Source organism: Macaca nemestrina, chromosome 8 (genome assembly GCF_043159975.1).
Source record: "Macaca nemestrina isolate mMacNem1 chromosome 8, mMacNem.hap1, whole genome shotgun sequence".
NCBI classification, from domain to species: Eukaryota; Metazoa; Chordata; class Mammalia; order Primates; family Cercopithecidae; genus Macaca; species Macaca nemestrina.
Genome location: NC_092132.1, coordinates 141,667,989 through 141,691,371, shown reverse-complemented (window position 1 = coordinate 141,691,371; position 23,383 = coordinate 141,667,989). Strand labels below are relative to the sequence as shown.

The 23,383-nt window shown below is 41.0% G+C and overlaps 2 long non-coding RNA genes across 2 annotated transcripts; one reads left to right on the top strand and one right to left on the bottom strand.

Moving 5' to 3' along the window:
* Positions 1-2,172: 2,172 nt before the first annotated feature.
* Positions 2,173-14,901, bottom strand: LOC139355919 (uncharacterized). The gene is made up of 3 exons (XR_011607225.1): positions 14,804-14,901; positions 6,976-7,033; positions 2,173-2,306 (listed from the first exon to the last, which is right to left on the bottom strand). It is a non-coding gene; the product is annotated as an uncharacterized lncRNA (long non-coding RNA).
* Positions 14,902-15,008: 107 nt separating this feature from the next.
* Positions 15,009-18,593, top strand: LOC139355704 (uncharacterized). The gene is made up of 3 exons (XR_011606572.1): positions 15,009-15,204; positions 16,665-16,738; positions 18,160-18,593. It is a non-coding gene; the product is annotated as an uncharacterized lncRNA (long non-coding RNA).
* Positions 18,594-23,383: the final 4,790 nt, after the last annotated feature.

Here is a 23,383-nt window from a genome sequence, read left to right as displayed (position 1 = left end):
GTGGATTTCATACAACAGCCAGCTCAGTGGTTGGAGTGAGAAGAAGCTCCAAACCACTTCCCAAAGTCAAACTTGCACCAAAAAAGGTCACGGTCACTGTTTGGTGGTCAGCTGCTGGTCTTCTGATCCACTACAGTTTTTGAATCCTGGTGAAATCATTACATCTGAGAAGTATGCCACGCCATTCAATGAGATGCACGGAACACTGCAGCACCTGGAGCCGGCACTGATCAACAGAAAGAGCCCCGTTCTCCACAACGCCTGACCACATGTCATACAACCAGGGCTTCAAAAGTTGAATAAACTGGGCTATGAAGTTTTGCCTCATCTACCATATTCACCTGACCTCTTGCCAACCAACTACCACTTCTTTAAGCATCTTGACAACTTTTTGCAGGGAAAACACTTACACAACCAGCAGGATGCAGAAAACGCTTTCCAAGAGTTCATCGAACCCTGAGAGCATGGAATAAACAAGTTTGTTTCTCATTGGCAAAAATGTGTTCATTGTAATGGCTTCTATTTTTTTTTTTTTTTTTTTTTTTTTTTTTTTTTTTTTTTTTTTTTTTAGACAGAGTCTCACTCTGTCACCCAGGCCAGAGTGTGAAGGTGCAATCTCAGCTCACTGCAACCTCTGCCTCCTGGGTTCAAGATTCTCCTGCCTCAGCCTCCCTAGAAGGTGGAACTACAGGCACCCGCCACCACACCCGGCTAATTTGTTTGTATTTTTAGTAAAGACGGGGTTTCACCATGTTCGCCAGGATGGTCTCGATCTCCTGACCTCGTGATCCGCCCGCCTTGGCCTCCCAAAGTGATGGGATTACAGGCGTGAGCCGCTCCGCGCGGGCAGGTGACTTCCTTTTATTAGTTTTATTAGGAATTTAGGTAGAATCAACTTCTGATTAAAGGCTGAATTTCTGTCATTTTGTAGAGAAATGAATAGACTGGACACTGTGTAGTCAGTGTTTAGATTTGCCCCTGGGTTTGTTTAAATCTACGTCATGGATCCTGAGACACAAATATAATTAAGACAGGTCTAGAGACAGGAGAAGCAGAAATAAGTTGACCCAGGAGTACAGTCTCAAGTAGCTCATGAATGAGAAAGTGGACATCTGGCAAGAGTCTTTTTACTTTATCCTGGCTGAAAATCCAAATCTTGTTTTATTTTTTCCACTAACAGTAACTAAAATAATAACGAATTTTATTTGTTCTTGGGTTCTTTTTTCCTTTAATGATTGTGCTGTAACTTAAAATAATGATGTTACTTTTGAACATGTTTAAACCATATCTGAAAACGATTGATGTTTATAACTCTCTTTTGGCTTCAAAATAAGATTGTGTTATCACCATTTTGGTAGATGAGGTTGTCTGATGAAAATGATGCGCATGACTTGTACCGTTCAGTGTACATCCTGCAGTAGTGGACGACTGAAAACATGTATAAGCGGAGTATAAATTAAAAATTAATTTGGTTTCTTCTGTTCCTTAATTTAGGATGTTAAACCATGACTGTAAGGGATTTTCTTGGTAAAAAGAGAAGATTCTCAGAGTCAAAAATGTTCTTACAACTGGGGCTTGATGGCCTTTGAATTAGGAATGGATTGTTCCTCTCTCTGAAGCCGGTTGTCACATGGGTTTTTAATCCTGGCCTTGCTGCTAGAAATCTGTGCTTGAAGTCGTCTCTTTCTGGTGGTAACCTACCACTTAAAAGTCACGACTTGGTGGAACTCAGTTTACTAGACTCTTTAGCCTTTGAACTAAACTGAGCAACCTCTTAGATGTACACACACCACTTTGTATGAAAGGGTTCTCTAGAATGGTTCTTTGGAGAGAAATATTTTCATGTAATTTTGACAGGGGTGTAAATAAAGCATGGTGACTAATAACTCTTTCACTGTTCATCTGATAAACGTAAGAATCTACGCATCCAGATATTATTTTGTATACAAATATTTAACTTGGTGATTGATAATCTCTCTTTGGGGTAGTCACATGGAAAGCTCTTTTAAATTTAACTTCTGCCTTTGGATTTTTTTTTGAGAAAAGCCATTGAAGGGCAAAACTAATGTAAACGTCTTGATCATTTAAAAAGCTTACTTGTCCTCGAAAGGAAACACACGTCATCAGTGAGTATACACGTAGACAGTTGATTTGTGAATGCTGTCGGCCTCAGCGTGCTTGATAATAGATTCTACCGATCTAGCTGGAGTAATTTGATCACTTACTTCCTTATTAACACTAGATCACACAGTGTCTTTCTTATTCCTTCTTCTTTACTTACTGGCATGAGCACAGAGTCCCACTATCTGAAATAGAAGGGAGAGTTTGGGGGATTATTGGAGGATTCTTAAAAACTTGGTTGGCAGTTGGGCATGATGGCTCATGCCTGTAATCCCAGCACTTCAGGAGGCCGAGGTGGGTGGATCAACTGAGGTCAGGAGTTTGAGACCAGCCTGACCAACATGGTGAAACCCCGTCTTTATTAAATACAAAAAATTAGCCAGGTTGGTGGTGCACACCTGTAATCTCAGCTACTTGGGAGGCTGAGGCAGGAGAATCGCTTGAACCTGGGAGGCGGAGATTGCAGTGAGCCGAGATTGTGCCATTGCACTCCAGCCTGGGCAACAAGAGTGAAACTCCATCTCAAACAAAACAAAACAGAACAAAACTTTGTTGGCTTCCTGACTCCTCACTGTCTATTTGAGGAATTCCATGGAATCTTCAACGGATTTGGGGGAAAGTGCATTAACGTGGACAAAGGATGAAATCAAAATAATGTTATAGTGGGAATAATTCAAGCACCTATTTAAATTGTTTCCAATTGCCAGCATAGTGAAGATATGACACCAGCATATCAAGGTAAGTAACAAATTAGCTACGCAAACATCTTAGAATTTGGTTGGGTTCTCTTTTCTCATCACAGATCTCCATGCAGAATAGTGCTCATCTTTATTTCATTCTTTTTTTAAAAAAAATTTTTTTCATCCTTATTTCTTGTTTGCCTTTCTATTTCCTTCCAAATTCTACATGCCAAGAATTCCTCTGTCTTTTAAGTGGCCATCAACTCAATAGGCAAAAATTTGGAGTAATCCAGAGAAAAAACAATCCAAATATAAACCAGGTAGGAACATGAATACCTCTGAATATTAATGACCAAAAAAAAAAAGCACTGGTGAATTTTTAAATTAAATTACTACATATATATGTACATATATAGGGGTTTGGAGGAGAACAGAAGGTCTAACTCGGGAGTTGGACTTGGTGGGGGCGGGCACAGGTTAAATGTGAGCTGTGAGCACCCAGTTTGGGAGGAAGGAGGAAATGGGAATCAACTGCCAGTCAAGCAGCTGCAGTCTAAGAAGAACGAATTAGGGCAGGTCTCAGCATCTCCTTCCGATTACATAGAAAATCTGAAATACGAATAGCTGTGAACTTTTCTTAATATACAACATTCATTAGTTTATATGCAGTCCTCACCACAGCCCTCCGAGATAAGTGTACTTATTGTTCTCATTTTGCAGATGAGGAAAGCTGAGGCAGAAAGAAATTAAATTGCTAAAGGTTACACACATAGTAGGTATCACACATTTAGTCAGAGGCAGAGCTGGGATTCAAACTCAGGTCTGGCTCCTAGCCTCTGCTCTTAACCACAACACCATATACTCCCACCCCTGGGCCCAGCTCATGTGCTTGGCAGAGTATTAGAACCTTTCAAGGTAAGTGTGATTATCCGCTTTACAAATGAGCTTTGGAAAAGTTAAGCAAAGGTTACGCAGCTAGACAGTAATTCAACAGTAGTAGTCTCTTACCTATTTTTCCTTTTATGTTTTCATTTGTAAATCTGTTTTAATTTGATTTGAATTAAAAAATAGTACTTGATTGTGAAATATTCTGGGACCACTTTTCTCCAACTCTTCAACCTTTCAACAATTATATGATTGTTTCCCATTTTATAAGTAAGGCCACTGAGGACTAGTCGGATATTTCATTCACTCCATTTGTTTACCAAGCCCTGCCGTGTGCTGGATACACAATCTGCTATGTGCTGGATACATGTGATACAAAGGAATGACTATCTAGCATCTTGAAGGTACCCAGAATATTGGACTTAACTGACCTGAAGGTGCCAAACTGAAACATTCTTCATATTCCCTGTCTGCCTATTACCAAGTTATATTGTTTAGTTTGAGAAAAAAAAAACAACAACGCTCCCTTAGAGAATCACGATGCATATTAGCATATTTAAGGACTACCCTGAAACTTAGACTTAATCTAGCCTGCCCTAGACATATTAACATCCGGTAGCACAAGTGTTCTGTGAGATATATTTCAGAAAAATACAGAATAAACGCAGACTCCTTTGGATGGCATTCAGGCCCTTCATAAACTAACTGAATTATTTTTCAGTCTCATTTCCTGCAATTGTACTCGATTTTTTTCTGTTCTGCAATCTGCTATTTTAGACAAAGCTTTCATAAGAAATTACATAATGACAAGTAATTCCCACATTCCCTAGATATATACTTGGATTTCAAATGCCATAATTGTAATCTTTCTCCAAAGAAAAATGCACGACACAGGCTTCATTCCATCAAGAGGCATATGAGGTAAGTGTTACTAAACATCCTTCCAGCAGATAGGAAAACCACGGAAGTGGAAAGGAATCAGAGAAGCATTAACAGACCCTCAAACAACCATAATGCTTAACTCCTCTTGTTCCAATCTTAACTCAAAATTATGATTATTTTGATTATTTGATGATTGTTTTGATAGTATAAACTCCATATCTGTAACCTCAGTTATCTACAAAACTGAAGTACAAACATTGAAAAAGAACTCTCACCAACCAAGGATTGAAATTGTAATGCAAATAGAAAGGGCTCAGCTTGAGAGCACAATCAGAAACTGAAGAGAATTGATCAAAGAGAAAATTCTAGCTGAATTGTCCTATTTTTAATTCCTCAGGGATCCCACTGTCTATGACACATTAACAGCGGTGTGCATCGTTTCTGTTACATCACATACTCTGTCCTCTTGTGATGCGGGTCGTCCCCAATTGAGTATATACAGATAATCAATGACTTTATCTGGGAGGGATTGGAGCTATAGAATAATCTATCTGACCAATCTGATGGACCATTTGTAAGAGCTGATTGCCAAACTGGATCTTCATTTGACAAATAAATACTAGAGCTGCAGAAAGTAAAGTTTACTCCAACCCAATTAATCATTAATTCATCCACAGGAAAAATACATTTTCTCCACATGGAATATTGATTTTTCTACGAATATTACCTCCGCATTGAAAAACGACTGAGTCACTGCAGTTAAGCCAGTGTACCCTGACGATGAATTCCCTGAATAAGGTACAGTTATATTTACATTGCCTTAGCAAGAATTTGGTTAAGCGATAAGCACTTTTCTCTTCCCTCCCTCCCTCCCTTCCTTCCTTCCTTCCTTCCTTCCTTCCTTCCTTCCTCCCTTCCTTCCTTCCTTCCTCTTTTTTTTTTTTTTTTTTTTAACCGTGTCTCTGTTGCCCAGGCTGGCGTGCAGTAGTGCAATCTTTGCTCACTGCAACCTCTGTCTCCCAGGTTCAAGCAATTCTCGTGCCTCGGCCTCCTGAATAGCTGGGATTAAAGGAACATGCCACTATTCCTGGCTAATTTTTGTGTTTTTTTTAAGTAAAGATGAGCTTTCAACATATTGGCCACGATGGTCTTGAACTTCTGACCTCTTATGAGCTAATCATACCACTTCTAACTAGATTTTCTATTAATGTTTAAGGAGGGACTCCACTAATAAAGTTTGTTTTACTTCTCTGGTTATTTACACAGAACGCTGGCAATACATTAAGGCTCACTAATGTGGACCTAAGTGGAATTTCTGAGAGGCTTTGAATATGTATGTGCAAACTGTCCTATTTTCTTCATATGCTCTCTTAAATATGTATGTATGTAAAATGACACATATATATATTCCTAGACATCTAGGGTTTGTTGTCGTTAGTGACCAAGAAAAAGTAGTTCTTTTGTGCACGTGTGAAAACATCAAATTAGCAATTACCATAGAAATGCATTTCATTGAATAACTAGGTTTTGTTTGTTTGTCTGTTTCAGGGAAATGTAAAACAATTATTAGATGTTATTGTGCCTCTTCTTGTGTTGATATGTGCATTTGGGTCAAAAGTGCAAAAACTTTTTTCTACAATATACAGTTATTTTGGCTTTTCCCAGGGGAAGCTAGCAATAGTTTTAAAAGCACAAATTGATGTAAAATATTTTGACTCTTAAAATAATGTGAAGAAATTTTATTTGCATTAACCAAAAATGTTCAGGATCTTTTTGTAGTAAGTATATTTTAAATGGTGTAATTTGTATGTTTATGATATGTATTCAATTATTTAAGTTAGGTATCAATGTATTTTTTAAAAACTGTTCCCAGGTGAACAAAACTTTGCTTTTCTTCTCCATTCTGTACAGGACAAGCATTATTCAGTTCACACAGTCAGCTCTCACTACACTTCAACTGGACGGGGTGAGTTCGTATTTGAATTCTGTCATCTTTATCTAAGGGAAGCAAAATTAACCATTTAATACTAGATTATCTTTAATGGTTATTAAAAGAATGTTATTGACCAAAATAACATTTTTGGAGATTACATATCTCAAAAATCTCAAAATCTCAAAATACATATTTGGAGATTAATAAAGATGTATTAGACTATCCAAAAGTGGATGCATGCAAATGTGATCCTAATCTAGAAAGGATGTCATTTTTGTATGTTGCTTGGGAGGTAGGCAAGTTTGTTCTCTTTCCTGACCTGCTCCATCTGCAACTTGTCAGCTCATTACCAGCATGGGGGTGTGAAACGAGGGAGGATTTGTGCCGGCCCTGTTGTGGCTCTCATGCCACTCAGAGGGATGCAATCTTGCAGCGGATGGTGCCCTGACATGGCGCAGCTTGACGGCTCCTCACCTGTGATGGACGAAGCTACTCCATCTCCCTGAGCATCAGTTTGGCCCTCAGGTGGCTGCTTGAAAGGCAAAAATCATAACAAATAAAATTCACTCTATTCTGACCTTTGGCAAGAATCAGTGAGACCTCAGTCCTGTGCTTTGTACTCTGCCAGAAACCTCCCAGTTTAAAAACATTGCTAGTTATTGTCTTTAGAAGCCATCCCTTCTTCCATCTTTGTGCTTCTTTTCTATTTTTGAAATATCTAAGCATAAATTCAGCTTTAAAATTATATATTTAACAGATGTATAGTGGGTTTTACAGTTTTCTCAATGGGTGAAATCAGAAGGAAACTGTCAACGTCAGTACACTTCACTCACCACCCCATCCCGGATGCAGGGCACAGAAGATAATCCCATGCAAGTGCACGTGTGTGCAAGGAAAAGCAGCAGATGCTTGGGATACTAGAAACCTTCAGAGCCACTGACTCCGAGAAGGAGTGACTTGCAAAGCCAAGAACCAGATCCATATGCTTCTTTCTGCATTCCTCCACACACACCTGCGTTTGCATTCCTCCAGACAGTTGTCCTATGCATCCATCCAGATCTTTGTCACACTGCAGCCCACTCAGGTCCCATCTGCAAAGAAATGCCCCTGATCCCACAGTTCCACGTTGATCTTCTCCTCCTTCACCATCTACAGCCCTTTGCATTTAGGGTATTTTACAGCACTGCTCGTTTTACACCTTTACAATTTAGCAGTTAAAAAACCATTCTGTATCAGCCACAAGTTTTCCCTTATGTGTCTCCACCAATTTTTGGTTAAGGGGGGTAGTTGACCAAGGCCATTCCAGCTCCAGTCACTTTTCTACCTAGCACAGTCATCCCTCCAGATCCCTGGGTTCCACTTCTGTAGATTCAAGCAATATTTGAAAAAAGGAGATTGTGTCTGTGCTAACACGTACGAACATTTTCTCTTGTTATTATTCCTTAAACAATAGAGTATACCAACTGTTTACACTGTGTGATGTATTATAAGGAACCTGAAGATGATTTAATGTCTAAGGCAGGATGTGTGTCAGTAATGTGCAAATGCTATGCATCATTTCTATATCAGGGACTTGAGCATCCATGGATTTGGTATCTGAGGGCATCTTGGAACAAACTGCCCACGGATATTGAGAGACCACAGTATTTTTATCCTCCATGTCACCCCCTGCCCTGACCTCCAGAAACAAACAATCATTTGCCGTTTTAAAGAACCTTCTCTAAATGAGCAACAGAGGAGCTCTCCCGCCCACCACCGACTGCCCGCCTGCCTTCAGCCTTGTGGGGAGGAAGAGCCCCGGCCCTGGCTGATGGAACTCAGCTCCTGGGATCAGCTGGCAATAGAGGGTCATGTCCCAGCTTCATTGACTTCCTGCATCGTAAGTCTCCTCTTAGGAGATAACCTCTTCTCTCAGGCCCTTAGGACCAAGTGCCCTCTCTCCACCTTCTCTGAGACCTCAGGTGTGAAGAATACGCTTTTATTTATTTGCTAGATGTTTGTTTGAATACTGATGAAAACTAATCATGTGGACTTGGTCCTCGGGGTTAATCGTCCAAGTGTAAAAACGAAAACCACCAGTGAATGATGTTTGACGATCAGTTACAAGTTTTTCTTTCTCTTGCAATGAAACAGCTCACAATAACTGAAAATGAAGGGCGTGGTAAGTTGAGATAGAGATATCCCTTCCTTCCCAACACCCCACCCCTGAAAAATCGGGGTAGGCAGGCCTCTGTTAGAGCTCTCTTGCTGCAGAAGAGAACTCACAGCCACTTTGAAGTGAACCCCACCCATCTTTGAGAGGCCAGGGCCCTCAAAGGGTTTACCCAGGGAGACTCTGTATTGAGGGGAGGGTGGGAACAGCCCCACTCGCCAGCAGCTGTTCGCAGCCATGAACTTGAGCCCCCAAGATGCTGCCCAGGAGTGGAAGAAACCTGACTTGGAATAGCCCCGGATGTCGCGCTGAGCCTGAGCCCTGGCCTGCCTGCCCGGGAAGCTTCGCGACGATTCCTGTGTCCATGCTTGGCATAGAGTGAGTGGAGCTGCCACCTTCAAACTGCATGGGGGGGCCACTTCCACAGGCCTGGTTCTTGCTGCGTGGGGGAGCACTGTCCCCACCCCAGAGGCAACTAAAAACTTCTCATTAAAACAAATGTAGTGGAGCCCCAAAGTTCCAGGAAATAAGATGAGTCCAGGAGAAGTTGATTGTTAGGGTGTCTGACTCAACCCTATACTCTTGTTTGGCTAAGGAAGGAACTTCGGTGTGATGGATAAAGTGACCTGCACACCCCACACGGGTAGAATTCTCCTGCTTCGGGGGTAAGAAGCTGTCCTGAAGCAACCCTTACCCAAGCCATCTTGTGAGCTCTCGGCCCTCAGAAGAGGTGGTCTGTGAAGAACTAGAGTTTTTCATTACCATACCATCTTGGGACTCAAAATATGTAACCACCCCGAGAAAGGGACAGAAAACACAGGAACGGAAAGAGCTTGTTTCCCTGTCGTTTTAAAGACTTCAATTTTAAAAGCTGCCATTTCTTTGCATTTTTTTGTTCATCAATTTCTGACGAATTCCTATAGGCAAGGGCCTTTCCAGGCTCTGCTGGAGATTTTATGGGAAAAAAGTTCAGTGTCTGATCTTGGAGAATTTAAAATTGGCAGGACAGATAAGAGGGGCACAGTTCTCTCTTTCTAGAATGTGATTCCACTCCTCAGTTGGCCTGACTTAATCACGCTTCCATCTCAGCTTCGACGTGCCTTTCCGAGGTAAGCCTTTGGGGCCCCTGCCCCTCATACAGAGAGACACTAAGCTATTTTCCTGCTCTGTGGTCCCGGAGTTACGTGAATTTCCTTTTGAAACTCATCACGCATATTTATTTATGTATTTATTTAAGCATATTTCTCTGTGAGAGTATACCTGTCACCATGGCAGGGATTTGTCTGCCTCTTTCACTGTAGTACCTGCATAGTGCTGGCGCTGTTGGGGGTGCCCAGCAAACCTGGGTGAACGAATTTTTACCTGACTCTGAATGAGGGTGCTCAGAAGTAGCAGTGAACGCTGAGATGCTGGGGGAGGAAGAGGGTTATCATAAAGGAGGTGACACAAGGCTGGACCTCACAAGATGAAATCTCAGTAGGGCAGGAGAGCAGGGAATTTGGACAATGGCAGAGAAGAAGCGAAGCCCAGAGTAAATTAAGTAAATTGATGATGATGACAATGACAGTACCATTTATCATGTGGTCACTTTATGCCAGGAACTCTTACATTCGTAGCAACATTTATTTGTTACACCAACCGTGAGGGGCAGGTACCACTGAGCCCCATCTAGTGATATGAAAACCAGGGTTCATAGAGGTTAAGTTCCTGGCGACGGTCATATGGATGGAAAGTAAAGACATTGAGCTTTGCATTTGGACTCGGACCTAGAGTTGTTCAAACCCTAGTTCTGCTTACTCCACGGAAATGTGGGTTTTTTGAGGGGAGTACAAGTAGAGGAAAGTGGAGAAGTGGATTGCAGTTTGATTCTTAGGGGCCAAGAATGCCACCGGGGGATTTAGACTTTAACCTAATCACACGTATTTATTTCTTCAAATGCTAGATAGCCTTGGAATGTTTTTGAGCACGTGCTTTGGAAACATTCCTCTGGAAAAGAGAGAAGGTGAGGGAGGGGAGGGGAGGCTCTGAGATTTGAGGGGTCTTTAGCAGGAGGTTGGGAGACACAGTAGGGAGCTGGGACAGCAGGTCTAGAAATGAAACTAGGACACATCCAGACCTCAGGTGGAATTAACTAGAATCTGGTTAGAGAGCCAGAAAGAACAAAGAGAAAAAATACCTCCCAACTTCCCACCTGGCTGCCCAGGAGGCTGTCATGCGCTTAACAAATAAAGCCTGCCCTTTAACAAACAGAGGAGGGAGGAGGTGTCTGCAGGGAGGCCACAGACAAAACGTGGAACGAGGCTGCCCTCTTCTGGAGAATGAAAGCCGGATGCTGAATCAAAATCCTCATATGCCCAGGACAATTTATTATTATTATTATTTTATTTTCAGAGACAGGGTCTTGCTGTATTGCCCAGGCCAGAGTGCAATGATGCAATCATAGCTCACTGTAACCTCAGTCTCCCGGGCTCAAGCGATCCTCCTGCCTCAGCCTCCTGAGTAGCTGGGACTATATGTGTGTGCCACTACACCCAGCTGTTTGTTTGTTTGTAGACAGGAGGTCTCATTATGTCGCCGAGGCTGGTTTCAAACTCCTGGCTTCAAGCGATCCTCCCAACTTGGCCTCCCAATGTGCTGGGATTACAGGTGTGAGCCATCACACCCAGCCATCAGCAGGCTTAAATATACATCCTTATATATATTTAAATATATGTCTTATGTATATACATATACATCCATACAGAACGGACCGATGCTGAGTTGATACTAACTAGTCAACCAACAAACAACTGGTAACTAACGAGTTGGTAACCAGGTAGGAATTCGGACAAATCTGGTTATTCAGGGAGAACAAGGGTCTGTCAAACAAGTTGTTACATCTTGTAATGCATCCTATTCAGACTCAGGAGCAGTTTATATTTTACACGGTCTCTGTCTCTCTGATTTCTTCAGACTTATCAAGCACAGGAGAAAACCTAAGTAAAAAATAAATAATAAAACACTCAAGAATATCTCAAATGAAAAAAAGAGTTATGATATCAAATGTTGTTGCAGATGTGGAACAAGATGTGGAAAAACTTGACACTCCACTAATAGGAGATACTGAAAAGCCAGACAGCAAGGACACAGAGAGGGAGACAGAGCTGAGCTAAAAGTCCAATCTAAGACAGTACACTACGACCCAGCAATTCCACTGCCAGTGTAGACGAGATAAAAAGAGTCCTATGTTACCAAAAGATATGTACGTGTATGTTCCTAGCAGTACTTTTCATTATAGCCCAAACCTGGAAATCATCGAATTATCCATCAACAGTAGAACGGACAAGTGTATTTATACAAGTGTATTCATATAATTTAATGTAATAGAGCTATGGGAATTTACTGCTACCCTGAACAGCAAAAGTAAATCTCACAAGCATAACTTAAGTGAAGGAATCCAAACCAAAAATCACATATATCATTCCATTTACAAATTTCAAAAACTGGCAACATTTTTGTATGGCGGTGGAAGGCAAAATAGCAGCTCCTCAGGATACGGGCTGGATAATGTTCTGCTCCCAAATCTAATTGTGGATACAGGGGTGGGTCACTGTGTGGATACATGGGTGTGTCACTGTGTGAATTCAGGAGTACACACTTTGATATGTGAGTTTTTTACTTTGTATTTTTTATATATATATATTTAAGAGATGGGGTCTTGCTCTGTCTCCCAGGCTGTAATGCAGTCCAGAACTCCTAGGCTCAAGGGCTTCTCCTGCCACAGCCTTCTGAGTAGCTGGAGTAGCTGGGACTATAGGCATACACCACCACCCCTGGTGGTGTATTCAGCTTTAAATGAATTGGCTGGGTGCGGTGACTCACACCTGTAATCCCAGGACTTTGAAAGGCTGAGGCTGGAGGATTGCTTGAGGCAAAGAGTTCAAGACCAGTCTGGGTGACATAGTGAGACTCCATCTCTAAAAGATTTTTTAAAATAAAATGTACTTAAAATTTAGGAAAGATTTCAGTTGCAAAGGCTAAGTTGAAAAGACAGGAGTTAAAGGATAATAGACCATTTAGAATATATGGATATATGGCATTTGGTACTTTAATATACATTATTGCTTTTTTATTATTTAATAGTCCATGAGTAGGTTAAATTCCATGAGGACAATAACTGCACCTCATTCATCTTTATAGCCTCTAGATGCCCAGTGTACATTATAAAGTAGCTATTCAGAAAATATATATTTAAAAAAATTGTGAATGTTCTGTTTACAGCAAAGTTTTCTGAACTAAATATAGTGATTGAATACATTTCTACAATTAAAACATTAGACAATAAAGACAAAAGGAATTTCTGGGCTTATATTGGACAAAATAGGAGCAAGAATAGAGGCAAATTACTCTGTTTCTGTTATCTTAGGATGAAAAGAGTTTGCTTCGATTTATCCAAAATCTTTTTTCTCATCCAAATATGAAAATATTATAAGGCAAATTTTCAGCAAATAACATTGTATTAGTCCATTTTCATGCTGCTGATAAAAGCATATCCAAGACATGACCATTTACCAAAAAAAAAAAAAAAAAAAAGAGGTTTAATGGATTCACCATTCTATATGGCTGGGGAGGCCTCACAATCATGGTGGAAGGTGAAAGGCACGTCTCACATGGCAGCAAACAAGAGAAGAGAATGAGAACCAAGCAAAAGGGGTTTCCCCCGATAAAACCATCAGATCTTGTGAGACTGATTCACTACCATTCACTACCATGAGAACAGTATGGGGGAAACCACCCTATGATTCAATTATCTCCCACCGGGTCCCTCCCACAACATGAAGGAATTATGGGAGCTACCATTCAAGGTGAGATTTGGGTGGGGACACAGCTAAACCATATCAGACATATTATCTATTGCTACATAAGAAACTATGCCCCAAACTTAGGGCTTAAAACCACATTCATTTTTTTTTCTTCACAGTTTCTGAGACTTAGGGATCTGGAAGTGACTTAGCGGGGGTTTTGACTCAGGGTCTCCCAAGATGTTGGCTGGGGCTGCAGTCACCTGAAGGCTTGACGGGGCCTGGAAGGTCCACTCTTCAAAAGGCTCACTCACATGGCTGTGGGCTGCAGGCCTACTCACAACTATCCCCAGAGCAGATCATCCAAGAGTAAGAGCAAGCCGGAAGACACCATCACTTTTATGACCTAGTCTCTGACATCACACACAGTCACTTCTACATTCTATGACCACAAACGAGTCACTAACTCCAGCCCACATTCAGGTGGAGGGGAATTATGTTCCATCTTTTGAAAGGAATATTAAATAATCAGTGGCTATATTTTAAATCATCACAGTCCACCATCTAGCCACAAATTATTTCTATTTCTCCCACATGTAAAATACTCTCATTCCTCTCAACTCCTCCCAAAACTCTCAAACTTGTACAGGATATCTAGGTTTGAAGTCCAGGATGTAATTATTTAAATCAGATCCCAATACAGAGAAGTCTTCTCAGGTGTAGTTCTTTTTTTTTTTTAAATTGAGACAGAGTCTCACTCTGTCGCCCAGTCTGGAGTGCAGTGGTGCAATCTCAGCTCACTTGTAGCCTTGACCCCTTGACCCCTGGACTCAAGCAATCCTCCTGCTTCAGCCTCCCAAGTAGCTGGGATGACAGGCACACACCATAATGGCTGGCTAATTTTTTGAAAGTTTTTTGTGGTGATGGGGCTTCACCATGTTTCTCAGGCTGTTCTCAAACTTTTGGGCTCAAGCAATCATCTTGCCTTGGCCTATCAAAATGTTGGGATTACAGGCATAAGCCACCATGCCTGACCAGGTGTAGTTCTTTAAGAATAGATCTTCAAGTAGAGTTCCTGTCTGTCTAAAGTCTTCCGGACTAAAGAGACAAGTTATCTGCAATGTCTATCAATTATCTATCACTGTGTGACTAATTACCCCCAAAACTCTGTGATTTAAAACAACATTTATCTCAGTGTCTGTGGGTCAGGAGTTCAGTGGTTTTGCTGGATGAGTCTGACTCAGTGTCATTTCACAACGTTGTAATCTATGTGAGATGCAGTAATCTGAAGGCCTGATTGGGGCTGGAGGGTCTGCCTCTAAAAATCCCTCACCAGCATGGTTGTCAGTTGGTGGCCTCCATTCCTTACCATGTGGACCTCTCCCTGGATGGCTTAAATCTTCTCACAACACACAGTTGGTTTCCTCCTGAGAAAATGATCCAAGAGGAAGCCAGCAACATGGAAACCATGATGTCCTTTATGACCTAACTTTGTGACATGCCATCAACTCTGCTGAGTTCTATTGGTTACTTGGAACAATCCTGATATGACACAATAGAGGACTAGGCAAGAGCATCAATCCAGGAATTTAGGGCTCATGGGTGCCATCTTGGAGACAAGCTAGCACACCTGTAATGCTAGAAGCTGAACCCAGGAGCACCATCAGAGGCTGTAGATTCTGGTGATGTCTCAAACAGTCTTCCTGTGATCTTGATACAGTAACAAAATGTCTGCGTACCCTGAAAACGGAAAGAATAAGTTTCTACCAGGTGAATGATGAGGTGATGATGATCACTTTGAAGTAACATGAGCCTGGCCATGCAAATCCAGCAATGTGTTCTTGGAAAAAATCACTGCCCTTCTCTAGGCCTTGGTTTCCTCAGCTTCAAAAAGTGTATAATAATAGCTGCTTTGGGCCAGGTGCAGTGGCTTATGCCTGTAATTCCAACACTTTGGGAGGCTGAGGAGGGCAGAGCACAAGGTCAGGACTTCCAGACCACCCTGGCCAATATGGTGAAACGTATCTATACCAAAAATACAAAAATTAGCCAGGCATGATGGCTTGCACCTGTAGTCCCAGCTACTCAGGAGGCTGAGGCAAAAGAATCACTTGAACCCAGGAGGCGGAATTTGCCATGAACCAAGATCGTGCCATTGCACTCCAGCCTGGGCGACAGAGTGAGACTCCATCTCAATAATAATAATAATAATAATAATAATAATAATAGCTGCTTTGGTCAGTTCTTACAGGGGTTCAAGGTTACATATGTAAGATACAATTATTAAGCAATTGATAAATGGTAACTATTTTAAAGAATATTGCATATTGGCCGGGCACGGTGGTTCATGCCTGTAATCCCAGCACTTTGGGAGGCCGAGATGGGCGGATCACAAGGTCAGGAGATCGAGACCATCCTAGCTAAGACAGTGAACTCCTATCTCTACTAAAAATACAAAAAATTAGCCAGGCGTGGTGGCACACACCTGTAGTCCCAGCTACTTGGGAGGCTGAGGCAGGAGAATGGTGTGAACCCGGGAGGTGAACCTTGCAGTGAGCGGAGATTGCACCACTGCACTCCAGCCTGGGCAAACAGATCAAGACTCCATCTCAAAAACAAAAAAAAAAAAATGCAAATTTTGTGATATTGCCTGGTAACCATCTGAGTTGATAGATGTATTTCAGTTTTTGGAAAGAAATATTTAAATTAGTAAGAAGGTAAACCTTTCTCATTTAATAACTGATATACCATATTTCATAAAATTAAGAAAATAGAAGAAAAACATCCATTGTCCTACAACTCTAATGCAATGTCATCACTGTGTTTCCTTACTGCCTTCTTTTCCACACATTTCCCATAACTGAAGTCAGAGTGTACATAAAAGTTTGCTTTTTGCTTCTTTCTCTTTATATCTTAATATAGAAACTTCTAACAGAGTTTGACACAGACACTTGCCCCAGTGTGTCATGCTCAGAGGAATGACCCATGGGTCCTAATGAGAGGTAAGCCCTGGAAAAGGAGGGGAAATTCCATAGGTCAGCAAGGCTGCATCAGGATCAGATGAAGTTCTGACAGCAGATCTCATGGAGAATATCAAAGGCTAACTAGGGGAAACAGTAGGAGTCACTAAGAGATTCTGGAAGTTGTGTAGGGATGAAAGTTGCTTAACTACTCTCTGACTCAGTTCATCTTCTATACACCAAAGATGTTACATGCCCCTACCTTTATAGGGCTGCCGGGAGGATTCATCAAGTTCCTGTATGTAAAGTTCCAGGCACAAAGTAAAGATGTTGCTATTAAAATGGTAAGATGTGGCTGGGGGCAGTAGCTCATGCCTGCAATCCCAGAATTTTGGGAGGCCGAGGCGGGTGGATCACGAGGTCAGGAGTTCAAGATAAGCCTGGCCAAGATGGTGAAACCCCATCTCTACTAAAAATTAGCCAGTGTGATGGCGGGCGCTGCTCGGGAGGCTGGGACAGGAGGATTGTTTGAATCCAGGAGGCAGAGGTTGCAGTGAGATGAGATCGCGCCACTGCACTCCAGCCTGGGTGACGAGGTGAGACTCCGTCTCAAAAAACAAAAAACAAAACAAAGCAAATGGTAAGATGCAATGCATCAGGGTCTGGGATATTCCCAAGTGTTTAGCAATGTAGGAATTCTCAATAGACTTCTGAAACATAATTTATGCCCTAAAATGTTGATGACTAATATCTATGATATAGGAAAGTATGTCTGGATATCAAGTCAGTGTGGGTTTGATCATTCATTTCAACCATTGGAAACAAACCCCAATGTCTCGAGGAGCCAGGTGGGTGACCTAAGGGTGCAACGGCAGGAAGGTGTACCACCTAGAGAGCACAAGCCCTCCTCAAAAGAGAAGCTGTTACTGGGTTCATTGTTGCCCTATGTAAGTGTGGACCAGGGTTGCTGTTAGACGTCTACAGAGCATTGTTTCAACATTCATCAGATTTAATGCACTTATGCCACATAAGCGAGGTGATGCTACTAGGGTAGTTTTTGGAAATTTACACACACACAAGTCTGCTAAAGTAGTTGGGTTGAAGGATTCCTAGCTCTGGGAGAAAGGTTACATTTTCTGCCTTATCCCCAGCTCCCCAGCTATTGGGGTTATTTGAACTATTTAACCTTGACCTATTGGATTAGTCCATTCTCACACTACTAATAAAGACATACCTGAGACTGGGTAATTGATAAAGGAAAGAGGTTTCATTGACTCACAGTTCTGTATGGCTGGGGAGGCCTCAGGAAACTTACAATTATGGTGGAAGGGGAAGCAAACATGTCCTTCTTCACATGGCAGCAGCAAGGAGAAGAATGTAAGCCGAGAGAAGAGGAAAACCTCTTATAAAACCATCAGATCTCGTGAGAACTCACTATCATGAGAATAGCATGGGGTTAACCACCACCATGATTCAATTACCTCCCACCAGGTCCCTCCCAACTCACATGGGGATTATGAGAACTACAATTCAAGATGAGATTTGGGTGGGGACACAGCCAAACCCTATCACCTGTATTTAATTTATATAATAAAATACATTTAATTTATAGATTATGTTAAAAGTATACACTGACACATGAAAGGTTTCAAGAAATCCTATATTAGAGCAAAGAAACCCATTTAACTGTATTCAGCCACTTGTTTCTCATAATATTTCATTCAAAAGCTTTATTTTCCATATAAAATGTATGAACACCTTACAGAGCACTCTTTGGGAAAGGATGACCGACTTTTAAAAGGGAGACCCAAACAAACTGGTCAACAGAAACAGAGTGCTGCTCTGGTGCCATGCCCGAGACACCTGCCAATAGTCCTCTGCCACTCGCCATCCTTGCATCAGCATCTGGGACATGGTAATTACACTTGACGGCTTGTCACTCCACCTCTCCTCACTCCTCAGCTCACAGAAAAGAGATTTGTGAAATACCAGCTCTGGTCTTGGCAAATATTTGTTTCCCCCTGGCACCCTGGAAAATGCATTTTTAAAACTCTTCCTACACTTGCGGTATGGCAGCAGCTTTATCAGTATGTGAAGATAGAGCGATGATGTGGCTTGGATACTTGACATTTTGTATTGTTGCAAAGTGGCAAATTGCACTGAGCTGTAAATGCACTGTAAATGGTGTTGTGCTGAATTATAAAGACAATTAGCATATTTCTTCCTTGTTTCTCATTTATCTTTCAGTTTGTAAACATGGAAAGCAGAGTGCGGTAAGCTTTACATGCCTTATCTGTAAAATGAGCCCAGTGATACTTATGTTACAGACTTTTGTAAGCCAGAATTTTTAAAATGTTAAACTACCTAAAATAGTATAAAAAACATAGCAGCATCCAATAAATGACAATTCTTAGTATTACCTCCACACCTCCTGATAACATTAAACTCTTGGAGGATGGAAGAAAGCATGGATGTGAAGCACATAGAATCACTAGAGGAAATCAGAATATTGCAATGTTTGGGGTTCCTTGAAAGTTTTTAAAGCGTGTAAGGGTCCTTAGACATGATCTTTTACAGATGAGAACAAGATGAAATGAGATTGATAAAAATTAACCAATTTGCCTACGTTTTGCACATGAGCATAAATTACCAGCAGACAACATCTGGATTCCATACTAAGAACAAGCATCTCACTACAAAGTTACAAACTGAACATGCCTCATGCCTAAAGTGCACACACCTATCAATCTTCACTTTGCATGGTCCCAAAGATTCTGTAACTTTCACAAATTTGCATATTTAATAACAAATTTGAACTTTTGGGCTACTGAGTCATGTGCTGCAAATGTCACCGGTCCTTTGTTTAAGTCTCTGAGTGTATTTCAGTCAACAGGTTTTCTTCATTACGCACTGTGTTTTCTGTCCATCAGGCAGCGAAGCATCAGCGCATCCCACCACCAGATGGCGCCAGACCCACTTGCGGAGGCTCTAGGGGCGCCATCAGCTTGGGACTAGAAGCTGATGAAAAACGAGAAGTTTCATTTCCGGGTTCCATTTAAACATTCATCCTGGGCCATAAAAGCAGATGAATTAGATATGCCATTATCCTGCATATATATATTTATATTTTATTTTATATATATATATATACAGAGAGAGAGAGAGAGAGAGACACGGACTCTCGCTCTGTCACCCAGGCTGGAGAGCACTGGTGGGATCTCAACTCACTGCAACCTCCGCCTCCGGGTTCAATCGATTCTCTTGCCTCAGCCTCCTGAGTGGCTGGGATTACAGGCACGCACCACCATATCCGGCTAAATTTTGTATTTTTAGTAGAGACCAAGTTTTACCATGTTGGTCAGGCTAGTCTCGAACTCCTGAGCTCGTGATTCACCCGCCTTGGCCTCCCAAAGTGCTGGGATTACAGGCGTGAGCCACCGCGCCTGGCCTGTCATGCATATTTGAACTTATTTGAGTTTAATAAAAACAGAGCAGAGAGAGAAATGGCTGGCAGACCAGCAGCTCTGAGCTCTCTCATGTAAGGCTTAGTGGGGAATCCTGACCCACAGTCCAATCTCCAAGCTCTACACATCTCACCAACAAAAACAGGAAGCCAACACATTCTGGATCTTCTTTCCAAGATAAAGGCGATCTTTTATAGTATTTTTTTTTCAGAGACAACGGAAGCTGAAAAATAATTGCTGAGAAAGGAGGAACTTTTCTAGAAGAACTTAAATCCAAAAGGCTATGGGATAGTAATGAGAAGTGGAGGAGAACAAAAATGGCATGGAAAGTAAAATCAGGAGGCAAAACAAACGTTTTAGAACAGCCAAGTGTGGGGAGTTGGAAAGTGAAGCTCTGAGTAGAAACCAGAGTTACAAAATTTCAGAGCTGGAAGGGGCCTTATAAGGAAGCAGAACTGGGCCCGAGGACTAAATATTTGCCAAAAACCACACAGGCAATTAGTGGCAGACAAGACAGGACCTTCCTTTTTGCTAACCAGGGCTCTTTCCATTGAAACATGTGGCCCTCTCAATATCTAACTAAAAACCTTTCACAAAATCCAAGTAAACACAGAGAAACATCCTCTCTTCTGTCTTCACTGCTTTCTCTGCCCACATGTGCACATGTGCACACACAGCCACAATTATAACAATACAGGAAATTGAAGGAAGCCATCTGAAACTTCAACGTCGGGCACAGCCGCCACAGATAACATATCAAATGCAAGGCTAGAAATCAGCACTGTTCACATTCACACAGGAAGCCCGACTCAAGCTGTTTGACCCTATTTAGTAATCAGTTCCATACTCACAAAAGAATGCCAGAACAAAAACAGAAGGAAAAGAAAAAAAAAAAAATAACTCCAACCATCCTTTTCCTTTGGAAGAGGATTTATACCAAGAAGTTTAAAGAGAGGCCCAGCTGGTTTATAGAATTTTGCAGGAAATTTGGGGACCGCTGTGATGCCATTGTCTTCCCTGGCCCAGGAAAGCAGCCATACCAAGGCAGTTATGGGGATAATTCAAACAAATCAAAGCCATATTTCACCTCAATTGTGCATTATACTTTAGGCAAAAGTATTTTGGACCTAAATATTTCCAATAATCATCAGATGCATCCTGGTCTCATGGGAAATGCTGAGAAAACCTATGGGGCTATTATCCACTTACTAGCTTTGTAACCTTGGGCAACTTACTTAACTGTTCTGAGCCTCTTCCTTCCTCTACCAAAATGAGATTGATCAACTATTGCCTTCCAGAATAGTTCTGAGGTGAAAATGAGAGTCAATGTTCTATGGCACGAAGACACACCAGGAAATATTAGCCGTTTCTTTCAGACGTATATATACACATTTAGTAATAAATACATATTTAGTAAATATTAAATATATATTTCATATATATTTATTTATTAAATTATATATAGTATTATGTATAATTATATAAAAATCATATATAGTAAATATTACATATATATTTAGGTTTTTATATATACATACATATATATATATATTTTTTTTTTTTTTCTGAGACAGGATCTCCTTCTGTCACCCTGGCTGGAATGCAGTGGCAGAATCATGGCTCACAGGAGCCTCAACCTCCCTGGGCTCAGGTGATCCTCCCACCTCAGCCTCCGAAGTAGCTGGGACGACAGGCGTGCCACCACACACAGCTAATTTTTGGATTTTTTGTAGAGATGAGGTTTCACCATGTTGCCCAGGCTGATCTTGAACTCCTGGAGTCAAACGATCCACCTGTCTTGGTCTCCCAAAGTGTCGGGGTTACAGGCATGAGCCACCGTGCCTGGCCCCATTTAATTTTTCTATTTTGTTTAATTTGTGTGGACTTGGGCCTCAAAGAGAAAAGTGAGAAGAAAATGCTTCGTGTACAGTGGAGCCACTGGCGAGTTCTCTTAGGCCTAATCTGCATCTGAAGTTCTCAAATATTTTGGTCTCAGAACCCACCTACTTTCTGAAAAATTGAGGATTCCAAATGGCTTTTTAAGTGTGGGTTATTGATGTTTACTATATTCACAAATAATACTCAGGGTTGGGAGTGGTAGCTCATACCTGTAACCCCAGCACTATGGGAAGCCAAGGTGGGCAGATCACTTGATGTCAGGAGTTCGAGACTAGCCTGGCCAACATGGAGAAACTCCATCTCTACTAAAAATAAAAAAAAATTAGCTGGGCATAGTGGTGCACGCTTGTAATCCCACCTAGTTGGGAGGATGAGGCAGGAGAGTCGCTTGAACCTGGGAGGTGAGGTTGCAGTGAGCTGAGATCGTGCCACCGTACTCTAGCCTGGTTGACAGAGTGAGACCCAATCTCAAAATAAAATAAATAAAATAATAATGCTAAGGAAGTCTTAAATATTCATATAAAAGTAAAAGTAATATATTACATGTTAATATAAATAACACAGTTGATGAAAAATGTATTTTGCAAAACAAAACAAAAATGTGGTGAGGAGAGTGATGTCATTTACAGTTTACAGATCTCTTTAATGTCTAGCTTAATAGAAAACAGCTGGATTCTCATAGCCGCTCCGCTTCTACACTCAGTCTGTTGTAATAACTTGTTTTAGTGGAAGTTCGTGAAGAAAAATCAGCCTCTGCGTAGGGGAGAAATATTTTAATAGCTTTTTCAGGTATTGGTGCTTATGGTGTGACACTATACCTAAATTCAGTAAGTACTAGTTTCTCAGAAGTTAATTTCAGTGTGGAATCTGCAGCCTTAACAATGGAGTTTTCTGCAACTTTAACAATGGAGTTTTTCCTCTGTTACAGGAATTCCACTGATTTATTTTGCACTTTGAATACATTTTATCTACGTATGATTTTGTAACATTTGGAAGATATTGGTTCACTGAGTTATATAGATCTTCCAATTTCAACAAATTTTATTATACAACATCAAAAATCATTTTTTAACAATATTACCACCGATCTCATCAGAACAGTCTCTATAAGGAAACTGTCAAGCTCACTGTGATAGACATAAGTTTTCTATAGTTCTTATTTTCTCTTGAGTTCAGATTTTATCTTTGGCAACAAATACTCTTTGTTATTTTACTTGAGGTGACAATCTCACTTTATTCATATTTGAGAAAGAATTTCTGAAATATCTAAGTCTGAAATAACTGTAGTTTGTCTTACATAATTTAAAGTAAAAACAGTGTTCCAAGAAAAAAGAAATGGTTAGGTTAACTCACAATTCAATTACCAAGTGTTTTTTTCTCAAGAAAACTAACATACTTCACTGTTCAGCAGAACTGCTTTTGTGCCCTTCCCATGTGGTCACACAGAATATTAAATGGATACGAACATAAAGGTCAAGGCTTAACGACATTAATTTGTACTGATGTACTAAGGACATTCTTAAGTGAAACTGACATTCATTTTACTATAAGTATGTGGTAATAATTTGGTGCCATGCGAAAATGACAGCAGTTTTACTCCCTTTTGCTTTGTAAAATATACATATT